At 32.5% G+C, this 16,459-nt stretch overlaps 1 protein-coding gene and 1 long non-coding RNA gene across 4 annotated transcripts in view; one reads left to right on the top strand and one right to left on the bottom strand.

Annotated features, from left to right (window-relative positions):
- LOC102654450 overlaps window positions 1-16,459 on the bottom strand; it is a 186,326-nt gene that overhangs the window by 52,212 nt on the left and 117,655 nt on the right. The gene's annotated exons all lie outside the window — the stretch shown is intronic.
- LOC412926 (dipeptidase 1) overlaps window positions 1-16,459 on the top strand; it is a 148,306-nt gene that overhangs the window by 44,327 nt on the left and 87,520 nt on the right. The gene's annotated exons all lie outside the window — the stretch shown is intronic.

The following is a 16,459-nucleotide window of genomic DNA, read 5'->3' on the forward strand; positions in this document are numbered from 1 at the left end:
GAGATTATTGGTGAAGGAATTTTATTATTAATCCTTGGGTATGTTCTTTTTAGGTATTATAACGACAGTAAAAATTTTTTTTCAGATACTGTGCAAATTTTTGAATCTAAAATTTCTTTTAGATCATTGAAGATTTATTAACTGTTGGATGATACATACGCTTTTTTCGATATTGTTTAATATTCATTTTTGTTTCAAATTTCGAATTTTTGTGAAAAAGTAATCTACATTTCGTAAATCTTTTCAAAAAATTCATTAATTTCTATTACATTTTTTTAAATTCTATTTTAAATATTCCACTTTATTAAAATAGAATTAAAATTCAATTTTTATGAAAATTGGAATAAACAATGTACAGAGAGAGTTTAATTAGAAGTTTTTTAATTGGTAAAATTTTAAAAATGAATTCGCGTTAAAAAATATTTTATTTATTTGACATTTTTAAAAATAGAAGGGAAATTTCCTTTGTGAAATTCGATCGCAACCTTCTCGTACAAAAAAGATATTAGTTTTAATTTTTTTATAAAATATACAAAAGAATATAAGATCGAGAATATTTTATTAATTTATTTTAATTATCTCATTTAATAATTCATAAAACGCAACAAACAATTATTACTCTTTCAAAAATATTATCAAATTAAACGATAAAGAAAGACCCTTTCCCCATCCTTTTTTCTCCATTTTCACACCATCAAAATTACCCGTAAATCGAGGACACTATCAATAACCATTAGTAACTGGCTTAATTCAAATCCACCTCGAGATTAATCAACCGAAGCCTCGATATTAATCAAACTTCTTTAACTACCCCAATCAAGCGGTTGCACTGTAACAGGAAACCCTTCAATACAGGAACCTCTCACAAACAACCGTTTCACCGATATCCATCCACTCCCTTCAATAACATCGAAAGCGACCGATCGTTCGGAAAAACGAAACGAACAAGAGCGAACAAGAAGGAAAGAAAGAGGGAACAAAAAAAATAGAAAGGGCGAAAAAGGAGAGAAAGAATTGATAGAAACGAACGAAAGGTGAGAAGGAAGAAAAAAAGAACCAAAAAAAAACGATCGCAAAGAAAGAGAAAGAGAGAGGGAGAAAAAATGCTCTCTCGTGAAAACGAATCCTTTTGAACAAACCGCGCGGTCCTCTGCCTCCAACTTCCCTATCATGCCCTCGTTTGACCGTGTAAGCCGCGTGGTTACAGTGAAAAAAAAAACACGCACACACACACACACACGCACGCACACAGAGGAGAGAAAGGCACGAAGAAGAGGAAAGAAAAATTCATTTTGAAATGGCGCTGCCCACGGAGATGCTACACGTCGAACTCCGGTGTCCTGGTTCGTGGTAGCACCAGTGAATTCTGGCTGGCTGCCAGCCAGTTGCAAAAGGACCGGAAGAGATCCGGGGTGGAGCGCGAGAAGAGAGAAAGAGGGGAGGGGAGGAAGGGAAAAAAGTGGTACGCGCGTATCTATCATCGTAATACCTGTCAGGTATATGTGTGTGTGTGTGTGTGTGGCTGTGCGCGCGCGGATCGTAGATACGCGTACACTGTGCGGTCACGTGTGTGGTGTGTGTTTGCGTGGGTGGCCGCATGTGAGCAAAACTTTTCGAAAACCATTCCAGGTCCAGGTAGGGAATCCATTTTCGGACGTTGGTGCGGAGTGAAAAGGGGAATGGGGATGGGGATGGCGGTTGCGGGATGGAGAGGGATATAGGGGAGGGAGACGGAGATATAGGGTGCGGAACGAGGAGGAGAGAGAGAGAGAGAGAGAGATGAAACCATGTGCATGCACATGGAAGGCAGAAAGTGAGGAGGAGAGGAAGAGAGAGAGAGAGATGCACACAGGGTACATGGTACTGGCACGAGGGGGGGATGAAGGGGCGACTAGGTTACTACTGCAGTGCAGCAAGTAAACTTCGGCGATATACATATGTACGGGGTGTCCAGTAACGAGGGGAAAATATATTTTTAGGGAACGATTCTGAAGGAAGTTGGTTTGAATCAAAGCTTGAAAATCAACAAGGTTGGAAGATCATACTAGCATTCTATTTTGATCTTCTTTGTAACAATTCTAGAATGAATTTAAGCCTTGCTTTTTCATTAAATAGAATGAATCGCATAAGTCTGGTAAGCGATTATGTTTATTTATTATTTTTCTTCTATTCTTGTTTTCTCATAGTTTCTTTTTGTCCTTATTTTGCTGGCTGATATATAATTGAGCCTTACTTCTTATATTGAATTATGGAATATTAAGTTATACTACTTGTTTGAATTGTCTCTTTTTATTTATCCAGTTATGGTTGAATACTTGTCAGATTAAAAGTGCTCGTAACTATTTACTTATGCTATTCTTCTACTTGTTTTGTTATAAATCACGAATCAAAATCGAGTAAGACGTGTTTATTTTGAAACAGTTTTTCATGGGACACCCTGTATATCGATTCTTGCGTGGATTTGCGGATATGTAAGCGAAATCCACATGGTCAGGTCCTTCGATGGAACTCGTATGTTTCCTTCCTCTTTTTTTTTTCTATCGTTGTCTTCCTCTATCCGCTTCTGATTTACATACCGTTTTATCGAGCTCCAGGTACTTTTTTACCTGCGAGTCTCACACCTTTTGTTTTCTTTTCCCTCTCCCGTGTTTGGTTTTTCGGCTACGTCCACGTTGATTTTTGCCGCTCGTGACGAAAGGATGCAAATACTGCACTACAAGCGTGGTTTCAAAGGCTCTATGGTTTTATTTTATTTTACACCATCGATCGATCTCGTGGTAAATTTGAACATATATTTCATCTATCTCGAAGAAACAAATGAGAGATATAATGTTCCACGAGGGAAAATTTTGTAAAATAAATAGAAATTCTGTTTTAATAATACGATTATAAATATGAGATGAATAGATTGGAAATCTCGTTTAGATGAAATTGAAACATATCGAGAGAGAAGATATTATATTTGATCGAGAAAAATAATTTTAAAGAGTTCTAATTGTTTAAATCTTTTTTCTGTCATTGTTTTATGAAATAAAAACTTAACGAGTCTAAGTATTACATTATATATTAATGATTAATTAAATATCTATGTATATTTAAAATATTATACACGTATATCTATATTTAAATATAATCCCAGAAGATTCTAAATCTATTAATTCTCTATCAGTATCGCTGGGTCACAGGTGATCACAACAGATTTTAGATTAAATTTAAATTAGGTTAATTAATTTTAGAGCAATTTTGATTCTAATTTTATCGCTAGAAACAATATCGATAACCTTTGTTGGATAAAATATAGAATCATCGTGAAAATAAAGCATCTTAAAAAAATATTTTTTTTAAGATACTTCTCAAAAATGTGCATAAAAATCGTTACACACGAGAGAAGAGAGTACAATCTCAATACTCGTATCTTCCAATTAACGTGAACGAAGCTCTTACAATATTTCCAGCAATTAATCTCTACTATATATATTTTTCTTCTCTCTATATATATATCATCGTTCACAACGATTTATCGTATTCAATTATAACATAATAAATTTCACAGTCGATATCCTTAATAATTCGAAATTCTTCCCCGATATTTCCAAATCGAAATCTATCGAGATTGGATGGAAACGCGTTATATATTACGGTCATAGACAGGCACTTGATTGGATTCGAAATATTTGACGGAATAATGGTTTTCTATGTACTCGTGAGTGTTTGAGAACTACGTAAAAGGGATTCCACGGATTATATCCAGGAATTTCATGCCGTCGGAGGATTTCGGGCAAATCATGGCCCCTCGAGTTCCTCAAGAACTCGACTCGGTATAATTATGTCGAGAGAGAAGAGGAGGAGAGGAGAGGAGAGAGAGAGAGAGAGAGAGAGAGAGAGAGTGGAGATGGATACACGCCACGATAGATCGCGTTATTCTCGTTAAAAAGTCACTCTGCATGATTATAAATCGGGTTAATTTCGAGCAGCTCGAGCCATCTTGGAAGTCAACAACCTCTGCACTTGTTTTCTAAACGATCTGAATAGCGCCATCTCGAGAATATTCAACGTTTGCGATTTTTTCTTTTTTGGTCGTTACTTCTCTTCGACAGATATTAAAAACAGGAATATTTTTGGAAAATTTATTATTTTTTTTTTTTGAAGTTTTAAGATATACTTCTCCTTTTAATTTGATTTTTAATTATTGCGAAAGTGATTTTGTTAAGGGTGAAAGTATGAAATCAATTCTTTTTGGATCAAAAAGTGAAGCAAGCTTGTGTTTATACAAATTTTAAATCTCGTATTTTTTAATATGGATGAATTTTTATAATAAGAGAGATTTTTTTAATAGAGATTATCCGTTATTACGTTGATAACGAGTGAAATGAAAATTTTATTAACACGAGACGTTCAAATATTCTGATTAATTCCTATTCCAATAATTTCTAGTTATTTCTGGTATGGTCGGTCACTGGAGACCACTATGGAATCGTTGTAAAATCTAGTGCTGGTCACGAGGGATTCCCAATCAAATCAACTTATTAAACAAATTAAAAGCAATCAGAATAATGACTCGTATCCTTACCTAATTTTATTTATTATTTGTTATAAGATAAAATTATAAATTGTGAATATGCCAAACGAGTCCAAAATGATCTTTCACAATCTACAAATTCTATTCTTCTTTGTATTTTTCTTCAAAACTGTAAATTGTAAGAAATTATGTTCTCTCAAAATTCACAGATATTTCAGAAATTAATATCTCGAAAAAAAAGGCATAATATTCAATTGAATAACGAGAAGATCGATGTACACACACACACACATACACATAAGTTATAATTTCGTATACGACTTATATACACTTATATAAATATTTCTCTTTACGCCCTTCTATTAATCGATTCGATTCGTTTGCAAAAGCGGGAAGTTAATAATGTAAACGATAAACAGATCTTCCGTTACTTTCATCAACCGGATAAACAGCAACTCTGTTATTAGATCCACGTTGAATTTAATTTATTTTCAACATTAATCAATTAATAAGCATTGAAAAGACACCGGGTTTGGATCCAAGGTATTTATCATTCCCGTTACTAAATTACACGGGAGTGACGTTCATGTTCGCACCACTGCAGTATCAATATTACGTGTCAAATTGTCGTGTAACGTGGAACAAATTAACATTGTAGCACGATTGGACCTCTGTTGTTTAGACAATATGGATTATATATTAATATCCATATATTGCGCAAATATCGATATATAAATATTGATGCAATAATGGAAATAGTGGAGAAGTGAAATTTTATTTCGATGAAAATGCAATTCGATATGATTATAATGCAATATACTATACAAAGTATGTAATATCTCTTAGATAGATATTTTCAAATATTTTTGTTCATTGTAAATTTTTTTCTATTCCATTTTTTAAATTCCGAAATTGATATTTAAAGTTTTAAATTTATGTTAAGTCAAATTAATTTAAAGATTAGTTTTAAAGACATTAATGCATAATGCAGAAAATAAAATGAATAACACTATTAAAGAAATATAGGAATAAAAGTGATAAGATTCTTTTAAATCTGAGATACTTACAATTCATTTGGAATTTATTATAAATCCAAATAGAATTAACAAATAGAGAAATATCATTTTATTATTTTATCTATAAATATTTCCTTAATGCAAATACATATTCATCAATCTTAAAATTATACTTCATCAATTAATATCCATTAAAATTTATAAAACAATAACAAGAAAATTAAATTCCCTCCATTTTATCCTCTATCCTTTGTCACGGATATAGAACCATTAATATTAAGTGCATATTAATAATTAGGTGAGGCAAATTGTTGTCTATTAGTAGAAGATCAAAAAAAAGAAAAAAATTAACAAAATAATTACTAACCTGTTACTTTATTAATATCGTCAAAAATACTTTGAAAAGTAATTTATCGAATACATTATCTTCTTACATACAATTACATTCCTATTTAAAGAAAATATTATTTAAATTGAAACGATATAAAATCAAAATCTTATTTATTCCCCGTTTCACGAAAACTTTAATAAATCCTGATTCGATCCGCGAGTTTCAAATTCACGACCGTTCGGCCAGATCTTCATCTTCCCTGCCGTTTTCGTTTCACCACGGATATTGGATTTTCTCTGTTTCCGCGTGTTGGATCCGAGAGTTGACCCCGAACCTCGCTTGTTGACATAAGTGCGCGACACAAGCTACCCTCCTTTTTATTCCCTCCTCCCCCCGCGCTAGCTGGCAACCACGGATGACAGAAAATATGCAACGTTATTGTGGCTCATATCCAGTGGCTGTTTAAGGCGACTTTAATATTCCGCTTGGAATTTTTATCGTGCTGTCTCTTTGTCATTAACCTTCCTGCGCACTGGCGCGCGATTTATAATTTTTCTTCCGTTTTTTTTCTCTCTCTTTCTTTTTATTTTCGAGTCAACGAATGTAATTCGACAGTTTATATTTCGTTTGTAGAATGACTCAAATGTTATCTAATTCCATGACGTGAAGAATCATCATCCTTTTTAAGAATCGATTTTTATTCCAAGGAGGATAAAAAGGATGAAATTATCGCTAGGAAGTATTGAAAACGTCGTGGAAATCGCAGATGGAGGTCGGTTGTTGCTCTCTAGAGGGGATTGGTAATTCTTTTTTTTCCTACGGGATCTTGAATTCGTGAGGAGTTTAACGCATTGTTAAAGGGGCGCGAGCGTTGCTGTATACGTTGATATATACTACTGAATCGTGTGCGTTCTATCTATGAGTGAATCTCGATATTCGATTTATTATTATTCGATATAAAAATTGAAGATTCTTGAAATCGTTGATGAATGTGACTCCATTATTATCATTATTATTCGTAATTTTAAATTATAAAAAAATATTAACAAAAGTAGACGTGCAACAAGAAGGAATAAATTCAATTTGTAAGTAATTTTTGGAATTATAATTTTTCGTGAAAAAGATAAAATAAATTGGGAGAAAGATGAGCATAATAAGAGATATTTTACAATGTGGATAAATAATAATAATATAGGAAATAGATGAACAACTTAAATAGAAATCTCTCCTCCCTGTTTCGAATATTCTTGAAGGAAATAAATTCTATCCCCAAGGATAAAAATTTATCGCGTCTCGTTTCCTTAAAGGGCGAGCAACAACCATTACAGGTTAACAGGTGCTCATTCAGTTTTACGTGAGCATGACAAACGATAACACGAAACACGGTTAAAGTTCACAGATGTTAAGATTACACTTTCATCCGCCCGATATAAAGGTTTCCCTCCCCTCTCTCCCCCTCCCCCCTACTTTACGAGCGTGTGCACAAATCGTAGAAGTTAATGGAACATCTGAGCTCTGAATCTGCATACGTTTTCCAGCTTTAATATTCCAACGTGTTGAAACAGAAACCGCGGATAAATATATTTCCCTCGACGCTCATCGTCCCCTATCTTCTTTGCGTTAAATATTATACCCGCAATCCCCGTGTTTAATCTTGCATCACCCCGAGTGAAATTTATCCAAATTGTATCTATAAATCCGTTCCGTTTGAAACATTAAGAAATGCGTGCACCAAAATGGGAGGGAGGGGGAGAAGGAGTAAGGAAAAGAAAATGGGGAGGAAATTTATTCGGATCAATTTATAGTTTAAATTGTCTCGTATTTATTTCAATTGTTGAAGGGGAGGGAATTTATGCCGTGATGCGTTTTAAAAATTGATTTGCAATTTTATCTCTTTTATTATTCCACGAACGTATTGAATTTATATGATGTATTCATATATATATATATATATATATATTTCGTATAAAATATATTTTCTTTCTTCTCATCCTCTCGCTATAATGTCACGTAATTTCGATTATATAAAATTTTAATTATATTTCAATCGATAATCACTGCACGATTTATATCTACATTTCTTTCTTTCATCCTTAATTTTTATTATCGATCGTTGAACATTTAATTATCAATCATTCGATATATAATATTCATAATACTACTGTAAGTATAAAAATTGAACATTTCTCTTCTTCGTGTATTGCGATTATTCGAGCAATCCACCATTTAACCAATGATCAATTACAGAAAAAAAAGGGAGAATCCTTCTCCTCAAATATGTACCAATCGTTACTTTTATCCAATAAACCATCTTTACTATGTGTACTTATACTTATTGATAATTCACCATTTTCTTTGTAGTTTCTCAACCAGCCGCTGCACCGTATTTCTGGCGCTAGTTTATCGCGTACGCAAACTAATGATATTTGGTTGGTCAATCTATTTTCTGTTTACCGAGCCAAGTAACGACGTCCATATAGATCGATCTTCACATGCGGTGGCTTGTTTGGGCTTATTAAGGGACGGTGTTAACTTAAGCGGCGATGCACACACGCGTTTCGTCGCACGCGCCTCGCGTTTCCATCGTTAACTATATTAGATTAAGTCCCGGTGAAAGACGTGATCCGGAGGAACGAGATTAGGTTAGGTGTAAAATAGTATTTAAGCTATAAAAATTTCACTTAGCCCGGGGAATATCGAATTAAACTGTTGGTGGGATCACAATTTACAATCAATTTCCCAGTTATTCGATTAAATCCTCGAATTTTCTTAACTTAATTCACGGATAAATCGTTAAGATTCGAATGAATTTTATAAGATTGGAAAATTTTTAGAATTTTCATTTTATGAATACGTCGAATGTTTTTAATATGTAAGGTTTTCCATGAAAATATTTTGAAGGTAGGAAAAATACTGATCTGTTTGATCAACATGAAAAATGTGATTTGATCCGAGTATATTCGCGTGAATAAATATTTCTTATGATGGTAGTTTTAATAAACGTCGTGCAATTTAATGGAAAAAAGGAAATTTCGAATTGTGTAATGTGTTTCACGGCGAAGAAATAAAATTATTTTTGAAACACGATGAACCCCGGATATTAGATGAAGTTTCTTCTTCACCCGAGTGGAAGCTAATCGAAGTTTCCGCGTTCAAACTTCTTTGGGGGGTCCGGGTTCTCGTTCAGCCTGTCGTGTCGCAAAGGAAGATTGGAATTAGTTCTGTGTTACGTGCGACTGTTTAAAATTGTTCGAAATTTCGATAAAGAAACACGTGTATCGTGCCGTTATAAATGTAAAATGAAATAAAGAAATATACACAATGAAAATTAAAGTGCTGAAAAACTACTTAAATTTAAACTAATTATTTTCAATATAAATTGAGAAGCTTGTAAGAAAAATAACATTTGTTTCGTAATTCGTTTGGATATAGATAATTTTTCTGCAGTGTAATTAAAAATAATAATTTTATAACAGTATGAAACGAGTATTTTGTTCAAAAATATATAAATTTATTAAAGGAAAATAAAAACTATAAAGTTAGTTGTATGACAGTTGTATGACAGTTCTAAACAAATGAAGAAATTTATCATTGAACAATCAAATGGAATATGATAGTCATGACAAGTGGAATGGAATAAAAAAGTGATAGACAGACGAGTAAAATAACTTTGCATTTGTCAGACCGTTGGAAAAAGAGAGAGTCAGATAATCAGACGAATAAAAAAGTTCGGTAATGATTCGGAGTATAAAAAGATTCATAGATACACGAGTAGAATAAAACAGTTTTATTCTCGCACAATGGGAGTGGAATATTTTAATACTGATCAGACAAGTGAAATAAAACGATCAAATAATCATAGGAGCCCCGAGTAATTTATAACTTGCAATGCATACAATATAATAATTTTATGAGTGATCAAAAGGATCGTTGCATATGTTGACTCTTCATAAACGATACTCATATAATAGAAATTCCTAAATTAACTCGGGGAATGATATAGAGTTGAAAGTTTGGACTCGAGTCAAGGGAGGAACGATTGGAAGCTTCGTGTTCATAATGGGAACGCGGTGCTTTGAATTTACTTAATGTGAATTGAAATTAGTTTGATAGTTTGATATGCGGATAGCTGGTGTATTTATTTTACAACGATATCGGGATAAATATAATTTATTGAACGCATTTGATTGCAAAATAAAATAATTGTCCAGTTTATGGATAATACAAAACATGGATATCTACATTTGTGAAAAAAGAAATGATAGAATTTTATATGTATATAGAATAGAAATTTTCTTTTTTAATATGAAATAACAAAAGAAATTCATTTTTCAAAATTATAGAAGAAGAAGAAAGAATGTGTATAAATATGTCACAAATAATTAATTATTTCATCATTTATTTGTTCTACTTTTTAATATTTTAAGAAATCTTTTCTGTCTATTTTGAAAATAGAATTTAAGATAATTTTTTACATAATGCATAATGTGATATAGTTTTTTTTTAAAATAAAAAAGTAATATTTCGAGTGATAACGTTAAGTAGAAGTTTGTGTGTAATATTTTATAAGTAATATGCGGGTGTTTTAATGGATGGGACTATTTTTGAAGGAACTGATTAAAGTTAAAGATTTTTTAAAAGAAGTCGACCGAAATCTTCTTTGAAAATTATTTTTAATCCTAATATAAAGAAGCAAGACTGAGATAAATTTTAGTTGAAATATGACCAAAATAAGGAGAAAGATAAATATTACATATTAAATAATTTGATTTCAATAATTAAATATATATATTTTTTCTTTTGAAATTGATACAAATATATTAATGAAATTTCCAATATAAAGTTTTTCTGATTAAAATTAAAGATGGATTGAAATCTTGAAATTAAAAATTGCAAGTATCTTTGTTAAAATAAAAAATGGACATGTGCAGACAATAATGAATTCCAAAATTATCTTTCTTTGTATTCATGTTCTTCAAATTCTTCTTTTAGAATACAATATTTCAACAAAAGACTTTTCTGGTCTCAATCAAGAATATGAAATAATCCTCATAGATGAAGTGAAGTTCAGGTGTGGATTCCAAGTGAATCAAGGCTCTTCTTTTCAAAAGAACAACGACTCAAGTTTTGTCCTCTTATAGTATTTAAAAAGAATATTCACAATATTGAAAACCAGAAAATTCACCGTTGAATACAGGCCTTAAGACTCTCCAAACGTCAAAGAGAATGTCTCTTTGATCTCTGTAGTTAAATAACTTAATACAGGCTAACCCAATTGAACAAGGTTCGTTTCAGGAGACCATTCAAATCCTAGCTGACACCACAAGAACGCGAGCTGACTAGATTTGGCCACATTCTCCACTTAACCAAAGTTTCACACACTACCAACAATAAACATTACAAGAGGTGGAACATCAGTTCCATATAGGTTGTTGATCTATCTTACCGGTAGAACTCCCATTCGACCCAACCTAACCTAAAAGTTAGAATAGAGAAACTTCCAACCATCCTTGTTGTACAGCGTTTAAATAGGACATTACGCGGCATAGTCGGCTGTTTTGCAATTATCCACGGTGTCGCGTAATTCTGATGTACAATGTACAGACAAAACGGCAGAGAGAAAAATTTCGCAGAGAGAGAGAAAGAGAATCTATTCTGTTCTTTCCATGTTTCAACTCTGACTCTGCCTTTCTACATGACTGCCTTCCAGGTGCGATGGTTGCGCCTTTTGTTCGCGCCACTAGCTAACAGTCGGTGAAATCGGTCTACCATTTCTGCTCCCTGGCATAGTATTTCTATAGAGATGAATAAAATTATGTAAAATTTAACACGTTGATTGTACATCGTGACTGATATATTTTGAGCGTTGTACATACAGTAGACAGAGGTTTTGTGGAGATATTACAACGAAACAATGAATTATTAATTACTACACAGGAGTTGTGCGTGTAGGAATGTAGAGTTATTGGGAAGAATTATAATTGAATCATTAATTATAGTATAATTCGAGAGCATTTGTGCGCGGTTATGGCATAACATGTTGCCATAATCAAATGATGTTTTGGACGGATTGATTATTTTGATGTTTCGTGTCAGAGATATTAAATACAAGGATATTCAAATGCTTCCACGATTTAATAATTTTAATATAACAATTGCAACAACTTAAATATTCAATTACTGGTTGTTTTTAATCTTGAACGAGTATCGTTTCATCCGATACAATCATAAAAAGAGCTTGTAATCGAAGAGAAAGAAAAAAAAAAGGAAAGAAAAGGTGTTCATCGGTAGAGGAAGAGGAAAAAAGAGATGGATCAGGAAATGAGCGAGAGATTACTCGTTCGAAGAGTGGCGCTAGCCATTGTGGTTCGCTAATCGAATTTTTCAAAATTGACTTCGCCCCTTATTTCATTAGACAGTGTCGCATTTTCGTAATCAGGATCTTTTACTTCTTTCTTTCTTGCTTCTGCCTTCCTTCCCTCTTCCACTCTTTTCCCACCCCCTCTTGATCAAGTTTTAATTAGGTTACTATGGCCTGGAAATTAACTGGAAAACTGCTGAATGCAATTAGAGCGTTTTCCAGGTGAAAAATCAAAAGGAAAAAAATGGGAAATCCTGCTCGAGCGCGAATTTGAATTGAATAATTGGATATTTCTGCTGTTTCTTTCTTGTTGAATTTTGTTCAACGAGTTGTGAGTATTGTTGATATTATTGAAAAAACTGTGAACGTTTTTTTTTTCTCTCTTGTAAAAATTAAACGCGTTATTGCGATTTGAACGATATTTAACTGATTATCCAAATGTTCGATTACTGGAATATTATTTAACGAACGTTATCCAAACATTTCTCGATCCAACATCCGATTACGCGACCATTGTTTAGTCAGATAACGTTGGTTCTCGTTTAATATTCTTATTTTTTTTTTATTTATGTTCTTATGTTACTTCATCATTGTGATATTATTTATAAACACATTCGAAGGATCAATTAATCTCAATATTTTTTTATTCTCTCTGATATTGTATTTGATTTAATGGATAAGAAAATTTTCATTTGTATAAAATTGAATTTATTTTTCCACACTTCATAAACATCATAAACAATTATTATTCAGATAATATCCAAATTTAGCACGTCCAAATATATCGATATTTTAGTCAACAATACGTTAACTATAAATAAAATAAATTTTGCATATATCGTAAATATAAATTTAGCGGAATGAAAATAACTGTCAGAATTTCGATGACAGTTATCTGATAATTTCTCCTCTCCCCTCGTTCGATACCTTCTGCACCCCGCTCGAATAAGGTTCCACGGTAATTAATTCAAGAATTATCAGTGCAGAAACGTTTACCAAAACGTCACATAAAACCAATCGTTTAACAATATTAACAATTGTTAATCGATGTATATATCGTAACCATCGGATGGAAGCATGATTTCTCACGCTTTCTTGTTGATACGCGATTATTGAGTATTTAATCCGAATGTGACACAATATACGCTCGTTCGTTCCTTGTTTTGAAATCATTCCATTCGTTCATGGTTTCCAAAGCCATACGTCTCCTATCATCGTTCACGTTCATTTCGTTTTATCGTTTATCGTTGCGGAAGTTGGACTTGTTTGACAAATTTGTACGATTGAAATGATTAATACTATACATCGATGTTTAAATGATCAATGATCAATGAATACGTTGCATTATATATTTAAAAGGTAAGGCAGATATTCAAATTTTGCATGTAATTTTTCTCTTTTTTTTTAATTTTTTCAGAAATAAATTGATCATTTCCAAGATCTTCGATAATATCTCGACGTTTACACGTTAAAATTCATTGAGCAGTATATATCGTGCTTAAGAAATTATTTAATTTTCTAAATCTAAGAAAATGGCAAAATCTGTCATTCCTAGAAATAAATTTTCCAATTTTCTAAGAAATAACGAAATCAAAGTGATATCCTTAAATGATATCCTGAAGGAGAAGGAAGGTAGCGATGGCCTAGAAGCCACCCTCTCCTTTCAAAATTTCATTTGCAATTTGCATCGTGTTACCGGATCGTTTCCTTCTATTCCGTTCCACTCCTCCACAACCTCCTCTCCGCCCAGGTTATCCCATTAATCTGAAATCCTCGTCGGGTTGATATAACCTTCTCTCTTCCTTCCTTTTTTTTCTTCTTCTTTTTTTTTTTTTTTCACCGACTGCACCTGTTGCCATCTAAATCGCTTTACGAGACTGATCGATGAGGAAAGAGGACGTTATTTATTTAAAAGCGCCTACGCTGGCTCCATCTAGCCCGACTTTTTCATTCGTCTATGGTCATCCTGATGGAAAACAAAAAAAAAAAAAAAACAAAAAAGGTTTTGATAGCCGAACAATTAAAAAATTGTAGCCGAACTATTTTCCCCGCATCGATAAACAAATAGTTTTTTGGATGAATCTGTTGTATCGTTGTATCTAAAGTAAACGATGGAATAAAGAACGCGTCGCTGAATCTGGTTAAATAAAAACTTTGAAAACTTTGTTGGCGTCGACATTTTTTTCTACGACCGACGATATCGCGGACGATTATTGTTTGCGGATAAATATTGTTCGCTCTTTAGAAATTTTTAAAAATATTTTGAAACCTCTTTTTTTTCTTTTTTTGGGAAAATTTTGATGAAATGGATAGAAGAAATATTCGTTGAGCGGTTTTGTACGAGATTAAATGATTAAAAATAAAAATTGTTTTAAATTATATCTAATACAAAATTTCTATGATGGAAGGAATTATAGATTTTCTTTTTAATGAATATATTAATTTATATTTTTTTTATAAAGAATGATTATTTCCTTTTAAATAATTATAAGCAGTTATTTTAAGCAGTTTCATTCTATTTCTAAAATATTAATAGCTGAATGAAATATGGAAAAGGTGAAAGAGTGCAATACTTTTCACGGTTCGTATATCACTTAAAAGTTATTCATATTTATTGATGTACATCGTTGTATTAATACCAAGGAGAACTTTTTATAAACATTCACGTCACAGCATCTACTTCCTGTAAATTTGCAAGCATAATTTTTAAACTTGTAATTTCTACTTTTATAAATACCAAATAAAAAAAAGTTTCTAAAATTCCTTAAATAAAAAGTAATATTCAATTTATTTTTCATACTTTAATACTTTTTTCGTGATCAATTTTTTTTTTCTTTTTGGACAGAAGTAATGCGAATCTTTAACTTCTTGTTGTCGTGTAAACGAAAATATTTTTGAATCTGGAACACGTTTATTTTCTCACCTTTTCTTCCATTATAATTGAAAAGGAACAAATAATTTCGAGGTGTCGAGAATGAAATGGACCTTCGACATTAACCGGTAATAAGAGACATTGGAAGTAAATCGATGACTGTGCATTCACTGACGTCAATCGTCGAAATAGTGTAGGCAGATTCGAACTTGTCAAAGTAGATATCGAGTTTTGCAATCGGACATTATAAAGGGGCACACGTATTATGGGAATATTTGCAGAACAATTCTATTTTCGACCTTTCCTGAAATGGATTCATACAGACACGAAATTCCTCACACGATTGTACAAACCTAATTAATTATAAAATATCGTAACAATTTATATCGTTATTAAATGACGTTATTCAAATTCATAATTATAAATTATTTTCCGTTTCTCGATGAATCAACGTGATTTCAAATATGAAATATCTTTCTTTTTTTCTTCTTCCCCCTCCTTCCTGCCCCCCCTCCTATGAATAAAAAGATCATTAAACGATAAAAACGTGCAAGTAATGACGATAACGAAGGCGGATAAACAATCGTGGAAACTCGAATTCCTGCTCGAAGAGGAGCGAAACGAAGACGGAAGTGCAAGAAATAGCTTTGATAAAGTTTAGTTGGTAGAAGAAAGGAAACAATCGGACGGAGAAACAAAGCAGGGAGAGGGGGGCGCATAATTTATTACACGCGACAACTTGGTCCTTCGGGATGGAGGCTGCATGTGATAACACTGGAATTAAAGTCACGGTGATTAACTGCCTCTACGATGCACGAATATAAACCAACGAGGCTAAGAAGTTGCAAAGTTTCTGCGTTTACGGGAAAAAAGAAAAGAGAGAGAGAGAGAGAGAGAGAGAGAGAGAAAAGTATCGAAACTCTTCTTTCTTGCGAGGAGTTGTAAAATTTTATGAACTATGAAGCGAGAAGTATCGGAAAAGAAAAAAAAAAAATGCTTGCGAAGAAAGAAAAAAAAAATACGCGATACCGATACCATTAAAGATTAAAGTGAAAGAGCCTCCTCCTATATTCGACTATTATCATATTTTTACAGAGGGATAAAAAAGTATTCTAGATTCTGAATTCTCAACTCTCCTCCCAGGATTATATTTTTAAGTGATGTAATTTTTAGGAAAAATTGGATGTACAGAAAAGATATAAATAATAATTAAAAAATTCCACGATCGAAAAGGAATAAAAAAAGAGGAATCCAAATTATTCAAGAAAATTCGCCAACTGAATATTTCAGACCCATTCTTCAAAGTCAAAGAGACTAGGGGATGAAATCTGCGAATAAATTCCGCAACGTGTTACGCTTT

Source organism: Apis mellifera, linkage group LG14 (genome assembly GCF_003254395.2).
Source record: "Apis mellifera strain DH4 linkage group LG14, Amel_HAv3.1, whole genome shotgun sequence".
In the NCBI taxonomy this organism is placed as follows: Eukaryota; Metazoa; Arthropoda; class Insecta; order Hymenoptera; family Apidae; genus Apis; species Apis mellifera.